The 22701-nt window shown below is 40.8% G+C and overlaps 1 protein-coding gene across 6 annotated transcripts in view; it reads left to right on the top strand.

The window, feature by feature from the left end:
• FTO (FTO alpha-ketoglutarate dependent dioxygenase) overlaps positions 1-22701 on the top strand; it is a 332418-nt gene that overhangs the window by 40591 nt on the left and 269126 nt on the right. The window lies entirely within an intron of this gene.

Genomic DNA, 22701 nt, shown 5'->3' with positions numbered 1-22701 from the left:
TAGTTTTGCTACATATCCTAGCAAGAGAAAACAGCGGGATGAAAATTTTCAAGTAGATTAATTTGATAAAATATTTCGTTAACATTAATTAAATAAAATTAAAAAAAATATTCATTTTTGAGCTTCCTCTGGTTTTTAATGTAGACTATAGTTTGTCCATTTCTGCAAGCCCTCTATCTTGTGTTGCTTGTAAGGGAAAGTTGCAGTAAAAACATGCGTATTTTTCGTTTGAATAAATATACACTTGAACAGGTGTTTTATGTTTCAGAAACACGGGAGGGAGAGACAACTACCTCAGCATGTCCTACCTCTGCCTGAATTCTCCCTGTAAAGGGTGGGCGTGGGGTTGCTTTTCAGTTCTATATAGATGCCACAGCTTTTGAACTTTACTTGTGTAAGTCTTTAGAGACAATCAAGTTAAAGTGTACGTCACTAGATGGCACTGAAACATCGTTGTACGCAAAGTGAAGTCTTGAATCTTTCCCCTATGCTGCTACAGCTGCATGGATTTCTAGATGTCAGGAAAATTGTTTTATTGTTAAAGGGCATAGTGTAATATATTCATCTCCATCCAAGGCAGCCATTTAATGCCCTGAAACATGCCCCTCTCACAGCTCTGGCCTGTTAACTATGGTTATTTGGTGTAATAATTAGCAGAGTTTCTCACTAACAGTGGTACTTACCAACACCTCACATTTTCCTCTGTGTTTTTGTACGTGACGGATTGTGCATTCTATGAATGAAGTTAAGCAGGTCAAAGCCTAAGCCCTGTACAACACCACTATTTTCTGCACAATTGTTTTGAATGGGTATATATTAACTTCCCCTGAGTCCTGTGGTGTGTAATGCAAACAAATTTCAGTTTTTATTTATTAGCCTAGTGAAGATTTGTAAACATAATACAGTTAACTTTTCAACTTTTGGAACAATCAAAAATAAATGAGTAGCTTTAAAAATAATTAGATCCCATGGACGACTCCTAACGGTTATACACATAAAATCATATTGCAGTCCTTTATTAATTTTTGTGCAGATCACTCTACTTTTAGTTATTCAAGAGGAAAGTCACACAAGCATTTTAATGTTAATGTTTATGCTTGTGTGATATGTAGAAATATACGTTTGTCCTCCATGTTCTGAGGATAGAGATAGAAAGGCTGGGGTTGTGTTTAACAGCTTGTTTTCCAGATTTTTTACTATCAGGCAAAAGTGAACTCGTTGAAAACTGCTCTGCTGAAAGTGTGAAAAAATAAAATCCAAAAGAGGATGCAGTGCTAGTGGGCAATACTGGACTTGCTAACCCTGGAGTTTGAAGTCCTCTACTACAGACAGTAGCAGTGCAGGCTTCCCCATTTTACACTGTCAGGGTAACCTCCACCTTTAGGCCAGCGATAAGGAGGCAAATGTAGTTTAACTTCCATCAAGTCCTTGATTCTCTGCTGAATTAGTGCAGATTGTAATGGTTGATGGTGTTAGTTATACAGACACTTAGTAATGGCTTGAGATGATCAACTCATTTCACATAGTCCATAGAAAAGCGGATAGATGTTGATTACTTTCAGTTGCTATCTGCTTAGATAGGATTCAAAGTAGTGATTTTTAAAAATGTTGGTCTATAACTACTGTATTTGTCTGATACACTATTTTAAAATTCTTTCTTCCAACTTTTTTTAATATCCTGCATTGTCCTTGTTTTATCCTCCTTTCATCGTATGCTGTTTTTCAACAGGCAGCTCCCTTCCAGTTCGAAGGGTAGGTGGTGTTGTATAGTCAATAAACAAGAGCAAAGGTGGCCCCGACAGTTTTTTCTCTTAATGTCAGCTCCTTGACCTCCATCTCTTTTATTAATGCATCTAAGCTGCTGTCACCTGGATGGCCATATAAGTGCATAGTATATGTAGAATGGTGGCCTAGTTTTGTGACTTTCAGGTTAAGAGCACCTAGACTTGCAGAACCACCAGATCCGATCACAGCTTGGTTGATTCAGGACGTTCTGAGTAAAGTGCAGTTTGCTGTGTGCAAGTCTCTGACATGTGTTCTTAAAAGTTGAGTAGGTTTGTGAGAATTAAAGAATTTCATAAGGGCAGAGAGGTTAGCCTTTGTGTACTTGGACAGAATCACTCCTCAACACACACACAGTTGGTTAGAGTGCTAGTTGACAGTCTGACTGCTTCCCTTTACCCAATTCTGGTTGTGGTTCAGTGGTGTCTACAGTATATCCTGTTGCTTACAAAGTGTTCTGGGCTCTATTAGGATGAAAGATGCTATACAATGTAAAATATTGCTTGCTGTTTATGTAAGTTCTGCACTCCTGTGAGCAGATGTAGAGGCCATCATACTCTAAACAAAATGCACTGTTATGTATTTATGGTAGTGCTCACTGTGTACCACACACTTTCAAAACATTTAAGAAGAATGGTCCCTGCTCTGAGGAACTCACAATCTAAAGAGAAACAAAAAGAAAAAATGTATATAAAAGGCAACTGAATTCACTATAGGCAGCCCAGCAGAAGTGGCTCTTTGAGACTTAAATGTCAACAGGTCAGGAGCCTGTTGATGAGCTCAGAGAGGTCATGCCATGCAGGTGACTGCATAGAAAATGAGCAGGAAGAGACTGAGAGAGAATCTGACAGAAGGGTGGATGAAAATGGGAACACTAGCAGAGTGGAGGGGAGGACACCACAAAGCTTGACAATGGAAAATAAGTAGGGAGAGCCAGAATTATGTAGAGCTTTGAAAAGTAATGACAAGAAGTTTAAACACTCCATATATACCCTAGACTTAATGCCTCTGTGGGGTTTGGCTTTAGTAGAAACTCAAACAGCCACCACCAAATACACCTCTACCCCAATATAACGTGACCCGATATAACACAAATTCGGATATGATGCTCCGGGAGGATATAACGCGGTTTCACCTATAACGCGGTAAGATTTTTTGGCTCCTGAGGACAGCGTTATATCGAGGTAGAGGTGTATAAAGCTCTGCCTAAGTTTTGTCCCTAAGCTTGGTTGTTGCTAAGATTTCCGTACAGGACTTCTCTGTCCAGACATATACTCCAACCCCACTGATATCCTGAGTGGCGCTAACAAGTTCCACCTGCTAGTAGGACTCAGCAGTAATTACACTGCATCTTCATGAAGAATTCAAGCAACAGATATCAGGATAACTCAACAACAAAGGAGCCTTGCAGCTCCATGCTGCATAGTAAAGTCTGGCATCCTGTTGAAACATGTTGCCTTTTTTTCTTTAAACATGTTATTTTAGTTTTTCCTATTGCAAGTTGATTATATAAACTTACTCCACGATTTGACACATCTTTGTGATATTAAAATTAAACCAGAAAAAGGAAAAGACTCAGATATTCAGTGTGTAACTTGTCCTGCACGTGAGGCCATGTAAACCTCTTTCTGGGGTCAGTCCTAAAGGGACACAGCTAAGGGCTGGGAGAAAGCAGTGATGAGCCTGTGGTAGGATTGCTAAGTGCTCTGGTCCTAATGATCCAATAAGGTGAAGGGGAAACAGGTACTGCAGGCTGATGGGCACAGTGCTTTTGCTGGTCAAGCATACGTCATGAAGTACTGAGCAGCTGGCTGGGAAATACTGTTTTCTTGTCATCCTTTGACACATTTTTGTGTCTGCAGCAGCAGGCCATCGTGGCTGCCCTGCTTTCACTTTGTTCGGAGTATGGCTCTCAACTACACTCGAGTGAGCCAGTGCTGTTTCCTGGTGTTTGTTTGTTTAAATTTGACAGTCAGTTAAAATATACAATAGTACAAAATTTAGTTTGCTCCAAAATAGGGAGCAAAACCTGGTGAAATCGAACAAAGTGTGGAGGGAAAAGATGGAACTATCCCTTCTCTGTCAACCTGTCACTTTGTCATCTGCAGAAACTCCACACAGCATTTCTGAGAGTGGGAAGGAGGAGGGAAGAGTCAGGGGCCAGTTGGCTTAAGCATGTTTCCCCATCTGGAGGATGGAATTTCTGTATATGTAGATAAGTACACCTCTACCCCGATATAATGCGACCTGATATAACACGAATTCGGATATAACATGGTAAAGCAGCGCTCTCTGGGGGGAGGCGGGGCTGCGCCCTCCTGTGTATCAAAGCAAGTTCGATATAACGCGGTTTCACCTATGACGCGGTAAGATTTTTTTGGCTCCTGAGGACAGCGTTATATCGGGGTAGAGGTGTACTGAAAGTATGGTAAAAATGCTGGTCAGAGCCTTGTTACCTCCCTTTCATGTTGTGTGACCCTTTATGCACAAAGTACAGATATGACCTTTGCATTAATGGTAAAAGGACTATCGGTACTTAGTCTGTCATGTTACCACTGATGGGGCTCGGGTGCAGTGAGGGAGGTAAGATCATGGAGGAGTTTCTCTGTGCATCTGGCCAGGGATCTCTCTGAAAATGGCTTTTCACACCTCCCTCTGATTTCTGCCCTTCAGTGGCCATCCCGCCTACCTCTACTGCATTTCTACTGCTGAGGGATGGAAGGAACCAAATCAGCATTTCTGTGAAATCCTAGCTGGGAGGGAATGTGGGTTTGATTAGTTTGTTCTCCCTTGCCTATAGGCCCCTAAACATTCAAGTAATAAAATAGAAAATGGGGAGTTAAATGTTTAATTTTTCTTCCCAGGTGTCTAGGGTGGTTTATTGTGATTAATAAAACAGCATTCTTTTAAGAAGCAATAATGCCTAACTTTGTTGTGCAACGGATGTATTCTTAAGCAAGTTGTTAAAGAGTGATTCCTTTGTATTATGGAATGTCTTGGTTTGGCACACAGCAAATATCTTAACAGATATATCTCTTTCCTAATAGTTCAATGCTCTATTGTATTTTGCCTCTCAGTGCACTATAAAGCAAATGATGGTGTTTTAGGATCTCAAACCATCCAGGCTCGTAGAGGGAAATTAAATAATTATTTCCAATCACAATAAGTTATATTTAGCATTAAAATAGTGCAGTGTATGTTCTAAGCAGTATATGAACATAAATCTCACAACTCTCTTCTGAGTTAGGTATTGTAGGTAAGCACCATCATCACCATTTTACAGATGGGCAAACAGGAAAAATGAGTTGCCCAGGGTGGTACAATAAGTCAGTTGCAGAGCCTAGATCAGAACTCCAGACTTCCTGACATTCTTTGTTGCACTCATTCCTCCAGATCATGCTGCTTCTCTTTTTACAAACCAAAAAAATATACAAGTACGTGTTTACCTGCGAAAGCCCAGCAGAGTGGCAGTGGTGGAATGTGGTTCTTCAGGTGACAGTGTATGTGCTAAACTAGAAGCCTTCCTGAGTTGGGGGGGAGGGGAGGGAGGGAACAGATGCAGTGCTCTAAGAGCCAGTAAGTACTATCTATCTATTTACTGATTGCAGATAGATAGCACCAGACCATGAGGAATAGATAGAGTTCAGTACCTGCCTTCAGAACAGAGGACTGGAAAGTTACTTCTCTTGCCTTAACATAGTGATAGCATTTGATATATCAGAGGGGTAGCCATGTTAGTCTGAATCTGTAAAAAGCAACAGAGGGTCCTGTGGCACCTTTAAGACTAACAGAAATCTGTTAGTCTTAAAGGTGCCACAGGACCCTCTGTTGCATTTGATATATGTTATCAATATGACTGTTTCTGCCCACATGGAAGAAATATACATATAATTGATATCCATTCTAAATAACATATGCTTTATATATCTCACACTTAGAAGAACAGATTAACTAATATAAAAGTGGCTTTTATTATAAATATATTGGGAAGTATTTATTGTAGATGTGCACGGGACTCTATGTCCTGGCATATGGCACAATGTGATATTTGAGACCTAATGTATAATGCATATCCTATGTGGAAAAATACTTGTATTGTGATGCTTATAAAACTTAGCATTTTTCTATGCATGTAACATATACATAAATCTGTATGTGAATGATTGGTCAAATACTTTCACACACTTGCATGAATGGTGTCATCACCAGTCATATGTCATTTTCACATAGGTTTTTTTTTTATATAGATTTATTTGTAAATGAATTCTGTAATTATGCCTCAAGAACCTGATCCAAAGGCCTTTGAAATCAGTGGAAAAGCTCCCATCAACTTGAATGGGTTTTCGATCAGGCCAAGAGCCTGTTTTTCCTGCAAACCATCAGTTAGTATGCCGTTGAAAAGCATTCATATGAAAAGATGTTATATGCACACTAGTTTAGAAAATACATAATCTTTGCACCGATTGTCCTATTTGTTTAGAAGGTGCCGACACTTTACATAAGACCTTTTTTTATGGAACCATGGTCATGAGTTTGTGGCCAAGTTGCCATTCAAAGCCTTTTTTTGAGACCCGCACCACCAGTGAAGTCTGGGGCCAAAGGCACCTCTGATTTTAGAGACATTTCCATTTAAAAAAAATAAAAGCAATGTCCTTTTTTTCAAGGGCAATTTAATCACAAGTATTGAAGGGAGTAAGGAGCTAGGCTCCAATTCTGAAGCAGAGGCTAATGAGACATGCTGGCTGTTTCCCCACTATTCACCCCCCCCTTAAAGTAAAATGAGTCTGTTAATTTTGGGGTGTGTTGCATAGTATCATCTCACAAGGCCCCTCAAAATCCTAGGCTAGCTATACATTGTGGAGTATTTGTGTTAGATGGGCAGGTGGAACCACAAAAAGATGTTTGGGGCAGGTGGAACCATAGGCCTGCCCCAAACGTTTTAAGAGTGTGTCTCTTCCTCCACGCCCAATATAAAATGATAATACATTGGTTTTTTAGATGTTCAGTATAACACATAATAAATATTTCAACTGTCAGTGCCGAACCCCAAAAATAAAATAAAAAATGAGATAAATTATCAAGGGGTTCTGCCTCTGGAAAGCTGTGAAGTTCAACATGTTTTGCTAAATTTATGACACCTGGCTTTATAACCCTACTGGGCAAGTGAAATCCATGGAAAATATTTCAAATTTACCTCAGAGAGAAAATGTTGAGAGCCAAAAATTTTGTAATGCTGTGAAGATGTTCAAATACTATGTAATGGGCATGACAGTTACAGTATGTGAAATTTAATGCTCTGGCTGTTTATTGATCTCTCCTTTAGCTGATGGTATGGGCACAAGCATGTGCACTTAGCACCTGCTGTTTCTACATTAACACTATCTTTAGCTTTGTTATCCAGGGGACTTTGAAAACCACCCTTCATACCAAACGGGGGTCCTTTAAAATGTGTAGATCTTTCCTAGACTCATTTTATTTCATTTATTTTTGAGTGCGAGGTCTTTTAAATAATATTTTAAGTCTCAGATGATTTAAAAAAAAATCTTCAGTTTTGTTTTTTAAACATACTCATATTAGACTTAAGATCCTTTTGTTGCTGTTATCAGTAATAAAAACCGTCCTGGATTCTCAACTGTGCTCAATATTTTCTGGGGGCTGCAGAGAAACTGGTTGCATCTCCCTAAATCTGGACCTTGTTCTAATTCTGCAATAATGGATGTTAGCTGACTACACCCTATGATAAAGACTTTGGGCTAGTTCTGGTGGCTCATGTATGAGCCTGAAAAGTGGTGAGGGGGCACAGAGAGCAACAAACAGCACAGGGGGCAGGCAGAATCCTGGTATTTGCCCTTCTTAAATGCAAAGTGCAGCGGGATATTAGTTTAGTCAGCGGACTAGTTACTCCACACCGGCATGGCTATGGTCTCCCCATCCCCTGTTCCCAGTGGCTGGAGGTGCTGCATCTAGTAGGAGTCACAGTTGATTACACTCCCCCAGTGACCCAGAAGCATTTTCCTTTCCACTGTCCTCCACAATCCAGATACCCGTCTGCTTCTGCTATAGTCCTCCACCCATGCTTCCACAGAGACTGCTACAGCAACAGTATATCACTTAATAAACTCATTATTACCATTTGCAGAGTAGCAGCTGTGTTAGTCTGTATCCGCAAAAAGAACAGGAGTACTTGTGGCACCTTAGAGACTAACAAATTTATTAGAGCATAAGCTTTCGTGGGCTACAGCCCACTTCTTCGGATGCATAGAATGGAACATATATTGAGGAGATATATATACACACATACAGAGAGCATGAACAGGTGGGAGTTGTCTTACCAACTCTGAGAGGCCAATTAAGTAAGTGAAAAAAACTTTTGAAGTGATGATTAAGCTAGCCCCGTACAGACAGTTTGATAAGAAGTGTAAGAATACTTACCATTATCATTTATTTGTATTGCAGTAGTATCCAGAGGTCAGTTATCAGGATCAAGGCCCCATTTTGTGGGCAATGTAAAAACACATAGGAAAGATTGGTCTCTGCTCTGAAGAATTTGCATTCTAGGATGAAAATCTAATTTTTGGCCTTTTAGAGATTCTTCCTGTTTTTCCTCAAAGGTTTGCTCTTCATTTTCATGGAAGGGAACATACAAATAGCAGCTCAGAATTGAGGCCAAGTGCACTTTTAGTTTATCCATCTCCAAATTTTAACATTAATCTCACTGTATTGTTATGCACAAATTATCCATGGAATGGGAATTAATCAGAGAAATTAGCATAACCCATCAGTGAGTCTGTTCCAAATTCCCCTGTCTCTGATCTGCAAAGATGAGTAGTCTGTGGAGCAACACATGGTTTTAGTGTGTCGGCCAAGATGGTGGCTGTTGTATTAGAAAAGGGGTTCTCAAACTGGGGGTCGTGAGGTTATTATATGGAAAGTCGTGAGTTGTCAGCCTCCACCCCAAACCCTGCTTCACCTCCGGCATTTATAATGGTGTTAAATGTACAAAAAAGTGGTTTTTTTAAATTTATGACGGCAGTTGCACTCAGAGGCTTGCTGTGTGAAAGGGGTCACCAGTACAAAAGTTTCAGAACCTCTGTATTAGAATGTGAGACCATCACAGATTGTGATGCCAAAAAGCATCTGTTGTTGAGTGTTAAGCCTTTAGCAAGCCTAAATCAATATTAAAATTTTAATATATTCACTTAATTGGGAACTTCGTGCACACCCTGGCTTTTGCTTAGCCAGCTCTCCTGCTGCAGACTAGGTTTTTTAAAGAAGTCCAAGTATGCTTTTTGCCTGTGCCAACATGCTTACATGCATATTGGAATTTACACCTATTCCTGTCTGGGTGCAAATCAGAACATCCACTGGGCATGTGTATACATTTTAAGAAATAATTTTGCTCGAAGAGAAGAATCCATTTTAAAAAAAAAGTGAACTGCTTGATCAGTTGAAGAGACCTAAATAATATTATATTATAATTATGTTTTGTCCATTTCTAGCACCTTCAGTCCAATGATTTCAAAGTGTTTTACAAACACCAATGAATTAGGGTTCACAGTGTATTCTTAGGCAACCCCCCCTCCCCCAGCATTTTACAGATGAGGAAAAACAGAGGCATAAAGAAGTTAAGTGACTTGCCTAAAGCCAGTGTATGACAGTGACAGGAATAGAACTCCGATCCACTAGCTATCTACCGTCTGTCTTAACCACAGCACCATCCTGTTTCCCACTTAAAATGGAGTAGAACTCTTTGTGGAATAAAAATACGAGAGGAAGAATTATAATTACGGTATTTTATCTTTATTTGATCTCTCTCTTTTTAAAAAAAAATCTTTGCTTGGCATGTTCTGTGTTAAGACTGGCGCTTAGCATTTCACACCTATATTTAACACCTGGTCAAACACTACTTAACTCTTTGGCATTGTCTGTTAGGAGGAATTTTTGCTACAATTATCTGGATTAAGTAGAAACCATTTCCATTTACTGTCATTAAGCTAATGTGGTTCCCTGGGAGCTATCATGATAAAGCTCTGCCTAGTTAAGTGGTATATATTGTATTTAGTTTCTCAGCATCTGTTTGATTGTCTTTAAATGAAATGGTGGGAAGAAAGCCAAGCAAAAATAGTCCTTAGTCTTTGCTCTTTTCAGATCCTTCACAATTCACAAAAGCCATGTTCATCCAAAAATATAAAAGCCCTCCCACCCTGAACAAACGTGTGCACACTCTCTCACACGCACACATACAAGTCTGAAGAACGATTAATAGATGTTGGAATCTGTGTAAAGGTAGGTAATTATTTTTCCAAAAGCAAGAAGTTTGCTTGCTTTCCATCAGTGTAGAGCTGATCCAGTAACCAGTCTATACCTGCTGAAGGAGGATGCTGAATGGTAAAGGGACGAAAAAATGGATGATGCTGTCAAGGTGCTTGCAGTGATGCCAACAGTTTATTGATAGGGTCTGCTGGGGTGGGGCTCAGGGGCATTCTATCAGCAAAAAGAAGCCATGTTTGAATGATTTATCATTTCAACTTCCTATTATAATTACTTAAAGTGCTAAATCATGTGTGACAAATCTAACACTCAACTGGGCAAGAAGATTGCCAGTCCCGTTTCATTAACAGCTACTGGCAAAAGAACAATGTTCCCTTAGGTTAAAACAACAATTAGAGGACCCTTAACATATCAAGTCAGGCCTCTGAGAAGGGATACTGATAGCAGACATTTCTCACACATAGCTAAGCTGTTTCAATGCATAAATTAACTCTGAGTTCAATTACATCAGTCAAGTATGTTGTGCATATGCATGACTGGAGTGTGTGTGTGTAAGAGAGAGAGAGAGAAAGAGAACCAGAATATGGGCCTGTTGATTTATGAGAAGGGGTAGAGAGGTTGGACTTGGTAAGCAAAGCCAAACAGTACCTTAGCAGGAAGGAATATCAGTTTTTAGACAGCTGATCAGTTATAAATACTGGTATTAGAACTGAGATTTTTTGTTTGCATTCCTATAGTCTGTACATTTATTTATTTTCCTCCCTCCGTGACCCAGTCAGTTAATTAGGTCCTATATACTTCGTAATCTGACTGGTTTGTTTGTTAGGACAGTAAAATGTACGATGATTACATAAACCAGAAAATATTTGGAAATGGAGTGCAATTTGGGAACACAAGTTATGAACAATTAAGTATTTTTTAGATAACTCTAGATCATGAATTTTAGTCTAGATGGAGTCATGTGGTTCTTGGCCTTAAGAACCTATAAAGCCTGTTTGACATATGATATGGGGAGGGAAGGTGAGCTGTACTGTGCTAAGTACAGTGCAGTTTGTGGTGTGATGTCTGCCAGTATTTTTTGACAGATTGGATTATAGGAAGAATGGTAGCACAGACAGTGTAACTGTTGGTAAATCTGAGTATAATGAAAGAAAATTGAAAATATAACACTGCATTTGAATCAAATGGAAAAGAGAAGAAATTATCTGAAATTTTCTTTGTGATCATGCACTGTATAGAAAAGTACAAACAGCAACAGTACATTTCTAGAATGCATTTTTATTGCTAAAGATTCATTTCTGACTGAACTGGATTCAGTGAACCATTTGAATGATCTCAGTTACGATAAAGTTTTAATAGGTAACACCAACCAACCAGTTTAAAGAAGCACTGTCACCTTGAAAATCACACTTCTTCCTGAGGTCTTTGTAACTACTATAATTGCAAATTACATCTAATATTATAAAACGAAGGTAGAAGAAGAAATCTTATTTTTAGTTTGCTTACTTTGCTCATTGGATAGTATTTTGGGTATAGTCAGTTTCACAGCTATAGTCAGTTTTTTCCTGTGCTAAAAGACTCATATTCAGGAGAGCAAAAAAGGCTGTTTTGTTTTGTTTTTTCAGGAATTTTAAAATCTAGTTTCAGGACTTATTTTTTAAAATGCTGTTTATCAGAAACTGAGATTTAAAAAAAAAATTCAATTTGTCAGTATCCCGTAAATATAAAAAGAAAACAATACCTGCTTCTTGCAAGTGAACACTGAACTTGTCCCAAATGGAACAGTGACTGTACTGTCTATGAAGTTACATGAGACTTTAAGCCATGAACCCAAGAGAGACTGTGATCCAAGAATGTGTTTGTCTAAGGTCTGATCTATTGGTAGACTTTGCATTAACTTCAGTGGGGTTTGAATCAGGCCCCCAAAGGAGGAATGAAAGGCAAATAATATTTTTGCTTGCACTTTTTGAAGATTCACTTTTCCCAGTTATGTCACTAATTGTGTGAACTTAAGTAAGTTGTTAGACATCTCTGTATTCATCTATAAAAATCTATATTTAACCTACTACAACAAAAATTGACTCAGTTGGAGACAATAGAGTTACAATGGTTTGAAACTGATGTAAGTGAGAAGCAAATAAGGCCCAATAATTGCAAAACATTTTTATTTGTACACCTACAGTAAAAATAAACATTTAATGAGCAGGGCTAGTGGGCCTGCTGTGTGGGCACAAAGAATAGTTTGGATTTTAGAAATGATACTCAGGAAGAAGCAGCCAGATTTGGAGGCATCCTGCATATGAAAGGTGGGAGGAAGGGAAGGAATAAAAAACAGCCCCCGCCCTACAGATTGCAGGCCTGAATGATAGAGGAGGGTTGTATTGTCTGCAGATACAGAGAATGAGGGAGGCCTTTGGAGGAAAGATTAGAAGTTCAGGACTGTCCATGTTATATCTAAGTTGACAGTGAGACATCCACATCCAAGAGGAAATGTCTGAGGTACACGCCAAGATTCGGGATTGTTTGAAGAGAAGTTGCTGACTGGTAGGAAAGTAAACATACAGATGGTAGTTGAAGCTGTTTAAGAAGATGAGGAAACCCATACTGAAGTTGTAAAGGGAGGAAAGAAGTCCAAGCACAGAGCCAAGTGGGATTTCTAGAGAAAATGGGAAAGGAAAGAGGACACTGCAGAAAGAGTTGGTCAAGGCAATTAAAAAAAATGAAGCCACATGGGTGATGTATATGGGGAACAAAATGAATAGGAGTTCATAAGATCTTAATAAGGAAAGGGGTTTTTGAAGACTTCTGACTTTTTAATCCAGCTTCTGTCTTCAGCATAAGTGATTAAAGGAATCCATGTGCTCATATATCTACTGTATGGATCATTCTTAAGACTAATTGTTTTGCATTGCTAAGACTTGCCAGATTTTTGTAAGCCATCTGTTGAGAGTAATCACAGTAAAAGCTGAAAGCTTTTCAGCTAACACAATGGTTCATAATTACTGGGTCCAATGTTGATCACACGTGAGTAAAGAGAGTGTATTAGCACAAAAGGATAGCTAGAGTGTGTCTAATGTAAACATGGCCTTTGCAAAGATTTTGAATGTGCACACTATGTTCTATGCAAATTAGACCTTTATTTTATATTACGTGAGTGAAAACAAACTTCTTAAACTAATAAGATCTTTTTATTGACAACTATAACTTTAAATCCAATGAATAAAAACAAATTTCAAAGGTCGAGATCTGAGAACTTTTATGCCAAGTTTGAGGTTGGATTGAATTTTACAAATGATATATCAAACTGTGAAACCAGAAGTAGTTTCATAACCTCAATATATTATGTTTTGTGTATAATTAGTGGACAACAGCTATAATGGACTCCATCTTCAACTTAAAGATTTCCAGTTTCGCAGGTGTATAGTACCAGTTAAGTACCCCCCCCTCCCCTCCCCCCAACTAGACTGTTAACTGCAAGTAATAAGAACAGTTGTAGATAATGGAGGCAAATGACATATCAATACAAAACATCTTGGGCACTGGTTCTCAAACTCGGGGTCGTGACCCCTCAGGGGGTTGCAAGGTGATTACATGGTGGTCGTGAGCTGTCAGCTCCGTGGGACTGATAGCCCCAAGCCCCCATTAAGTTAAATTACCCCCCTCCCATTTTAATTGGTAAGGGGTATCATGCTCAGAGAATTGCTGTGTGAAAGGGGTCACCAATACAAAAAGTTTGAAAACCACTGATCTTGGGGTTCTAGGCCATATGTTTCAGGCTTTTAAAATGTTATTTTTTAAAATATAAGACATTTTGGGGGCAAATTTGAGAAAGGCCTAGTAAAGTGAGGGAGCCTTTCTAGGGAGGGGCTTGGCAATGTATTAAAAAGTTTTAAGTTCTGCCCATATAACTATCTAGGGTTACCATGTTTAACAAATAAAAAAAGAGGACCCTCCACGGGCCCTGGCCCCGCCCATTTCCCCACTCCCAGCCCCGCCCCAACTCCGCCCCTTCCCCGCCCTAACTCCGCCCCCTCCTCCCTCCCACTCCCAGCCACGCGAAAAGGGCTGCCCGAGCACTACCGGCTTCAGGGTTTGCCAGGCAGCCCCCAGACCCTGCGCCCCCAGCCGGCGCTTCCCCAGCGCAGCTGGAGCCCGGGAGGGGAAGCGCCCAGCCGGGGGCGCAGGGTCTGGAGGCTGCCCGGCAAACCGTGAAGCCGGTAGTGCTTGGGCTTCGGGCAGCCCCCTTGCCTCCGGACCCTGCGCCCCCAGCCGGGCACTTCCCCTCCCGGGCTCCGGCGGCGCAGGGTCCGGAGGCATGGGGGCTGCCCGAAGCCCGTAGCGCTCGGCTCTTTAAACAGAGCCAAAGAGTCGGGGAGGAGCAGAGCCGCCGCGGCTGGAGGCTCTGCTCCTCCCCTGACTCTTCGGCTCTGTTTAAGAGACGAGCTGCCCGAGCGCTACCGGCTTCGGGCAGCCCCCTTGCCTCAGGACCCTGCGCCGCCGGAGCCCGGGAGGGGAAGTGCCCGGCTGGCGGCTGGGGTCCGGAGGCAAGGGGGCTGTCTGAAGCCCATAGCGCTCTGGCATCTCGGCTCTTAAACAGAGCCGAAGAGTCAGGGGAGGAGCAGAGCCTCCACGGGAGGGGAAGTGCCCGGCCGGCATTTTCCCGGACATGTTCGGCTTTTTGGCAATTCCCCCCGGACGGGGGTTTGATTGCCGAAAAGCCGGACGTGTCCGGGAAAAACCGGACGTATGGTAACCCTATAACTATCCCATCTTCATTTTATAAATCCATCCAACCTGACAACATTTGAGCAGTGAGATTGTTTAGGTAACATAGTCTGGTTTTATATATAATCTGGGGGAACATTCATATTCAACGGCAGCTTTAAAAGGGACTAATGCTCCCCTCCAGTGGGAAGCACCAAAGGTGAGTGTGGGAGAGACACATTCAAAAACTCAGAGTAGTTCGCTTCATGGAGTTGAGGCCATTGTCTTCTCCAGGGGAGAGGTGTTTGCCTCCTCAGGGTCGGGACACGGACACAGCTTACATACCTCACAATTTCTGATGACCTATGGGAAAACAAAACACAAGGCTGTCTAAGCAATGCCATTTCTGGGGATGGACTTCCCTTTCATGCTGATGACAGGCCCCCACCTCCTTCTGCTAGCATCTCCCATGGAAGTTTTGCTTCTGTCGGTTCCTTCCCCCTTTCTTCCTCCTCAGTAAGGCATCATTGAAGTCAATGAGACTTAAGGATATACTTAAGTGTTTTTCTGAACTGCAGCCTAATTCACTGTTCTCTTCTCAGAGGTGTGTAAAACCTAGGGTTGCCAAGTTTCTGACTGATTGTAGAAAACTGAATGCCCCCTGCCCCACCCTTTCCCCGAGGCCCTGCACCCCACTCATTCCTTCCCTCCGTCGCTCGCTCTCCCCACCCTCACTCACTTGCTCATTTTCACCCGGCTGGGGCAGGGGGTACGGGCTCTGGGGTGGGGCCAGAAATCAGGGGTTCAGGGTGCAAGAGGAGGCTCCAGGATGGGGCAGGGGATTGGGGAGCGGGGGAGATGAGGGCTTCTGCTGGGGGTACGGCCTCTGGGGTGGGGCCAGGGATGAGGGGTTTGGGTTGCAGGAGGGGGCTCCAGGCTGGGGCAGAGGGGTTGTGAATACAGAAAGGGGCTCAGGGCTGGGGCAGGCAGTTGGTGTGCAGGAGGGGGTGCAGGGGGTGCTTACCTAAGGTGGCTACTGGAAGCGATGATGTCATCTGGCTCCTAGGCGCAGAGGTAGCCAGGAAGTCTCCATGCGCTGCCCTTGCCTGCAAGCACTACCCCCGCAGCTCCCATTGGCCGCAGTTCCCGGGCAATGGGATCTGCGGAGCTGGCGCTTGGGCGGAGACCCCGTGGCCGCCCCTGCACCTAGGAGCTGGACGTGCCGGCCACTTCTGGGAGCCACGTGGAGCCAGGGCAGGAAGGGAGCCTGGCTTAGCCCTGCTGTGCCGCCAAACGGACTTTTAACGGCCCAGTCAGCAGTGCTGATCGGAGCCGCAATGGCCCTTTTTCAACTGGGCGTTCCAGTAAAACACACAGAGAGCAGTTAATACAGCCATGTCTCGCTGCCCCTCTAACTGCTTCATTATGATCTCAGAATGCGTGGAATTCACACAAAGGGATTTCCGTGGGCTCTCAGAATGGGGAACATGCCTACAGTTGTGTTTTCCCATTTTCACTTTCTGCTGCAATCCAACACTGGCCTGTTCCCATCTCCCAAAGGAAAAGGGAGATTCAGGCCCTCAGGTGAGAAATTCTGTCTGGATTAAATTCTCATCTCTCTTATCTCTGTCTTTCCCTATTTTAAGGTCGTGACATCCTGAGGGAATATGTTTAGGAGTATCTCATCTCTTCATTTAAAAAATGAATAATCCAAATAAAATTTAGGCAGCAGTTAGATTACGGACTGAAGGTCATTATAACATGAGTTAGATTGTGATTCAGAAAATTAAATTAGTTTGCAAGCATGGGTGAATCTGAATATGCAGAATTGTTATTTTGCAATTAGTATTATTTACTTTCTATCAGACAAGTCAGCTCAAGTACATTTTCAATAGTTACAGATTTGAAAGAGTAAAAGGACTTAAAGTACACACTCCTCAATGACATTAAACATGAACTGATGAAATTACAATCAAAGCTCATTATTATAATCAGTACCTATGTCAAGAAACTTTCATAACAAAATGGGACTTTGTTAACTTTCCGAGACACTTGTTAGATAAATTAAACTAACTGGAATGCTTCTTTCAAAATATTTATTAAATAAACGTTGGACTAAGCAGTCAGTTTGTGATTCTGCCCCGGTAAGAGGCAGTGCATTTGTTTCTCTGCTTCTGGAGCAACCCAGGAGTGAGATGGTGACTTGGGGAGTCACAATATCACCTACATCCTATGCTCTAAGGAAGTGGTACCTTGCAACAGGTCTGTGTGTGTCGCAGTGTCTGCTCCCCAAAGCACTGCCATAATTATACTGCTACAAATGCTGAGGTTTGGAGTCCAGGCTCCACAAATGCTGAGGTTTGGAGTCCAGGCTCCGTCCTCTCTTGCCACTTTCCACCCACCTGTGCAAAGGTGGGGACATAGAGGCTTTATTGAGCATCCATTCTCCCTGTGTGCAAGTGGCAACAATCTAGTCTTAAACACCCTTTTGCTGCCTTGTGTTGACATGCAGGATGGGCCACGGTCTGGCCCTTTACGCAATTTCAAAATACCTTTTAATCACCTGTACAGAAAATAAATAGCTTATGTTTATGGGTTGGTATCCATACACCTCCATTTTTTACTCTATAATTATTCATAGTTTAATTGTATAGGAGGCTCCTATTCCCTGTATGTTTCAGAGATATACAGCATATATGAAAAAAACCATCAAAGATTTATGCAAGATTTTATGTGAAAATAACAGGGAACAGGATGATGAACGGTTAAGAATATGAGACAATAGGATTAATATTGTACTTGGGTCATTTCATTATTTTTGTAACAGCTGCCTAAATGCTTTTTTCTTCTAAGATGTGACAGATCTTTACTTTATTCTGCATGCTGCTAATCATAAGTTGAGAATAGGCAGGTGTGTGTTTGGACTGAAGGAAAGGGTTTGATGTGGGGATTTCAGAGTGGGGTATTTTTTTTTTTTTTAAATCATGAGAATTCCCTTTCTAAATGATGTGGAAGGATGAGCATAACTTTCTGTGGACAGCAGCTTCTCCTGCTGTTCATCCAGGCAAACAGCCCTTTCCTCTCAGTAGAGGACCAAGAATTAGCTGCTTGCTTCATTGGTACTTGTTCAGTGGGTCCATTGTCACCTCCTCACCTGCAGTATCTCAGTTGCCATAGTCAATGTTTGCAGGAGCCTTCTGGTACTGCCAGTGCTCCCAGCCAGCCTGTGGTAAATCACCTTCCTTTATCTAGTCTTAAATTAGCGCATCTGAGAGAGAGGATGCCAACTGCCAAGCAGACAGGCATCATTGACTTTACTCACCTATGTACAGATGGGTGGATGTCTTCTCTTATTCCCTTTGCCCTTATTCCTTTGTAATTTTCTGAGCAGAATCAACAGGGACTTTTTTTTCCATTCAATCATTTTTCTGTCTCCCCCTTTACTTGCAGTATTGGATGTAGTAGCACTGGTGTATTCTCCAATTTAAGACCAATAGTGGCCCTTTACTCATCTCAGGCCTCCATTTCTCTCAAAAGTCACCTGCACATCAAAGAGAGAAAAATCCAAACGCTTTCCTGAATGATTCATATGATGAGAGTAATCTCTCAGTCCAGGAGTGCATTGCTTTGCAGATCCTGCTCAGAGAACAGGGAGGAGGGTATTGGTGGAAGGAAAATCCACGTTCTCGCTCATGCTTTTATAGGGCTTGTCTACACTTACTGGAGGATCGACGCTGCGGCGATCAATGCACTGGTGGTCGATTTAGCGGGTCTAGTGAAGACCCACTAAATCGACCGCCGATCACTGTCCCGTTGACTACTGTACTCCACCGGATTGAGAAGAGTACGGGGAGTCGACGGGAGAATGTTTCCAGTCGACATTGCATAGTGTAGACTCTGCATTAAGTAGATCTAAGCTACATCGACTTGAGTTACGCTCTTAACATAACTCAAATTGTGTAGCTTAGATCAACTTTCAGGCATAGTGTAGACAAGGCCTCAGAATCTTAGGCCTTGTCTACACTAAAGGGAAAAGTCGATTTAAGCTACGCAATTTGAGTTATGTGAATAGTGTAACTCAAATTGATGTAGCTTAGATCTACTTACCACGGGGTCCACACTATGCAATGTCAATGGGTCTTCACTGAATTGACTGCTGATGCATCGATCGCTGTAGCGTCGATCCTCCGGTGAGTGTAGACAAGCCCTTAGTTTGTTTAAACTTCATCTCCTGTATTTTCAAAATGTTATATGGGATTTTGGCTGTGTGACTCATTAAGGTCAAAGGTTGGTACATCGCTATAAATCAATAGTTCTTAACATTTAGAAGGAGTAGTTATTTGTAGACTATATTTTGGAAATGTATGGCTGACTTATTACATGTGTATTTGGTCTTGCTTCATGTCCAGAGAGATTACTTGGTGTAGTGAAACTGATCTTTTTTTCTCTAGTAACATCCTGCATATGTGAGAAATGCATGGCAGCAGAATGCCCAGGGCTATCTTTAACTCACCGACCAGATTTTCGTGTGTGTGGTTTTTTTTTTTTTTTTTTTGTAAACTCTTTGGAGTTAGTTTGGGTCATTCAGTTTGGTCATATTAATCCTGTTTCAAGCAGTGCCCACCCATTTCTGTGCTTGTATATCATCCTCTTGTAACTGTCAACAAATTTGATAGCTGTCATTTCTACAAGGGCATGGTAACAATTTAATGTTCATTATTTGTAATAGCCAAGTATTTCACTTCTGTTGTTTAACTTGTTTCAAAAGTGGAGATACCTGTTGTACTCGGCGCTTAGATACAAAGATGATAGGCACCTTTAAAATTGCATTTGAGAGTGACAGAAGAGAGAGCCTTAATGATGCGGCATGGTTCTTTTCTCCTAATTATTTTAGAACACCCTAATCCAAATTTAAATTCCCCATTAAGAGGCAAATCTTGCTTGCCTTGATGTCATTGAGACGATTTGTGTGAGAAAAATATCAGCTTTTCAATGAATGATACATACATCATATGCTACATTGCAAAATTTAACTTGTGCTTCTTTCATTTCTAAAGATATTTTATGGTTTAGAAATTCTTGTAACATCATATGTCTAATTATGATCTACAGTACGGGTTCAAACCAAGGTCTTGGTCTGTAACTTGGAGGTACTTTACAATCTTCTGGCTTTCCTGTATGATGGTGTTTGCACAGGTGGGGAATTTTCATTTGAAAAACTAGGCCGTGCTTAGTTTTCACAGCACATACACTGAATAGGGTTCTTATGTGTTGTGTAGTTTTACAAGTAAGAGGAAAGGAAATCTATTTGGAAATGGTATTGATGCCCTGCATGATGATACATTAGGCAGATAATTTTTGTACAGCCATGCTGCCTGGCTGGAGAATGTCACTAAGTGTTCCCCCTTTAACTGCTTAATTGGTAAACAGTTAACCAGGCATATAATATTTCGGAATGTAGAGTCAGGCAGTGTACTTTTGCTGCACCTTCATTACACTCCCTGATTATGTAACAGACAGGGCATTTCTCTGCCCCAGTTACTGTTCCTGCTGTCAACAAATAGGCGTGTAGTTATGGAGATGGATTCCACATCTCATCGTGGATCTTAGCAACAGCTACTGGTACATTAACTCATTGTTAGTAAAGGGATATAGACATACAAAAATTGCATGGAGAAAGTTGCACAAAAACACAATCCTCTATCATTGAAGCTAACAGAGAGCTCGCTTAACTGGTGGTAGTACTTTCCTTATCCTCACTATGAGCCAGTCACTAAGAACACACGTGTGCATAATGCCAGTTTATTACAAATGTTAGAGTTGGATTTAGAATGCAGGTGTTCCTGGCTTCCAGTTCTGTACTCAGCTCCACACCTAAATAATGTCTCTTAACAGTCATAGCAATCCATGAAATGTATTTACACAGAGATCCACTTCTATCTCAGAAGACAGAGGAGCAGGCGTATATAGATTTCCAGAGCAGTGCAAGTACATGATGATGATGCATCTAAGCAAGACATAATCCCCACATGTCAACAGACAGTCTCAGTATAAAAGCCAATTGGAAGAAACAAGCAGAGATTTTAATTGAAACCAGATATCAATATTCTGTTTCTAAGGTCTTGTTAATTACAAAGAATTTTAAGGCGTCAGATGTAGAAAAAATGTCTCTTTAAGTTACTTAGTAATGGATAATGTTACATTTTAAAAAGATCTTTCCACCTTTTCTGCACCTGCTGAAGTTGCTGTAAATACACCACTTATGTAACACTCCTTATACTTAGTCTACAGCCAGCTGGTATAGCTGGGTCTTTGATTTTTCTCTTTTTTTTTATATTTTGGAGGAATTTGTGAGTAGCTTGATGTATTTGACATCTATGAGACAGCTTCTTGTATTTGAGAAGAGCAGTGTGTTATAACACCCAGCTGTGTGTATTTGTCTGTACATCAAGCTGAGGAGCAGCACTTAGCCAGATCTGACAATCAAATGTGAGCTAGTACTACCCACACTCAAGAGTGCATTTTAATGTTGTGTGCTTTTGCCAAGAGCTTGGCATTTGACAAAAAAATTGTCAGCGGTGTTTCTCCTCCTCTGTCTGCTAGCCTTGCGTTCTGATTTTTGTTTAGTTTAATATACTTTTATTGTACAAACAAGAAAAGAGTTATAAGTGTATGTTTCAAAGTCAGCAAAGGCAGCCTTCTGTTTTCAGTGTAATAAATAATGTTAACATAAAAGTCATACAATGTTTTTTGTAACATTAAAGAATGACTGTTTGGGAATATGCTGCACACTAACATGTTTGCCAACTTAATCTAAAGTTACATTCTGCTTGGTTTCACCAATGACTCATTGTCAGTTTATAAAGTGTCCCCAAAGAAAACTATAGACTGAGAGATCAGAGTACATTTCTAGTTTGTAAATGTCAATGCTGTTCTTGTCAGTCTAGTTAGGATCAGTGAATGTCAGTCAGTGAGTGGTGATGTTATTAGTCTGTGCTACCTGCTTTTGGTTCAGACTGTCTGACCAACCTGATAGCCATAATACTTCAGTGTTCCCCTCCACAAGTGAAGCATACTCTTTATTTGCCTTATGCTATAACCTCAGGACAACAATAGTGAAAATTTATATTTTGTCTTTTATACCCTAGCATTGCATTTGTGTTCTTAATAGTTTAGCTTGTTTTGTCTCTGTTTTTATTATAAGATCAGAGATTGGTCCGTGTAATATTTTCATTTTTCTCAGATGCAAATACCAGGATAGGGAGGATCAGTTTAGGATAGCACATGGGACACATTAACCAGGAGCAATGGGATGTGATTATAAAAAGGGAAATTTAGTGAATATCAAGAAAATCTTCTTGACAAATAACCTTGTAGCCTGTGAAATATTCTAAGCGGGAAGTAGTAAAAGCCAGATTAAGACTAGAGAAAGAACTGTAGGGGTGTAGGGAATAACCTTTCAGTGGCCGAGGAATGGACTAGGAGAATTAGAAAGTGTAACTACTAATTTTGATTTTTTTAATTTGATGTGAGCTTTTTGATTTGTTTCATAGTTTTAACATTGTTATAAAATGTATTACATTTCTGATTTCATACACATACTTTTTTCTTGTACCACATGAACATTTTTAATACAAAAAAAGTAAATATTTCTCATAGTTATGTTTATATGGTGGAAAATATTTAAAGAAGAAATATATTAAGGATTTGAAGCCCCTTGTATTCAAATGTTAAAGCTAACTTTTCGCCTCTTGTGGCATTTCTAACTGCTGTTAGTATCCATATAATTTTTATTAATTATTTGTTAATGAGCAGTGATATGCTCAGTACTGCACAAGATACAGTCCTTAAAAGGTAAAAGAGAGAGACAGATGAGATGCATTAGGAGAGGCAAAGGAAATATTGACCAGGAATGTTGAGCAGAATCTTACACTTTCTCAATAT

This window comes from Chrysemys picta, chromosome 14 (genome assembly GCF_011386835.1).
Source record: "Chrysemys picta bellii isolate R12L10 chromosome 14, ASM1138683v2, whole genome shotgun sequence".
NCBI classification, from domain to species: domain Eukaryota; kingdom Metazoa; phylum Chordata; order Testudines; family Emydidae; genus Chrysemys; species Chrysemys picta.
Note: the sequence above shows the minus strand (reverse complement) of the source record. Positions and strands in the feature narration are given on the sequence as shown.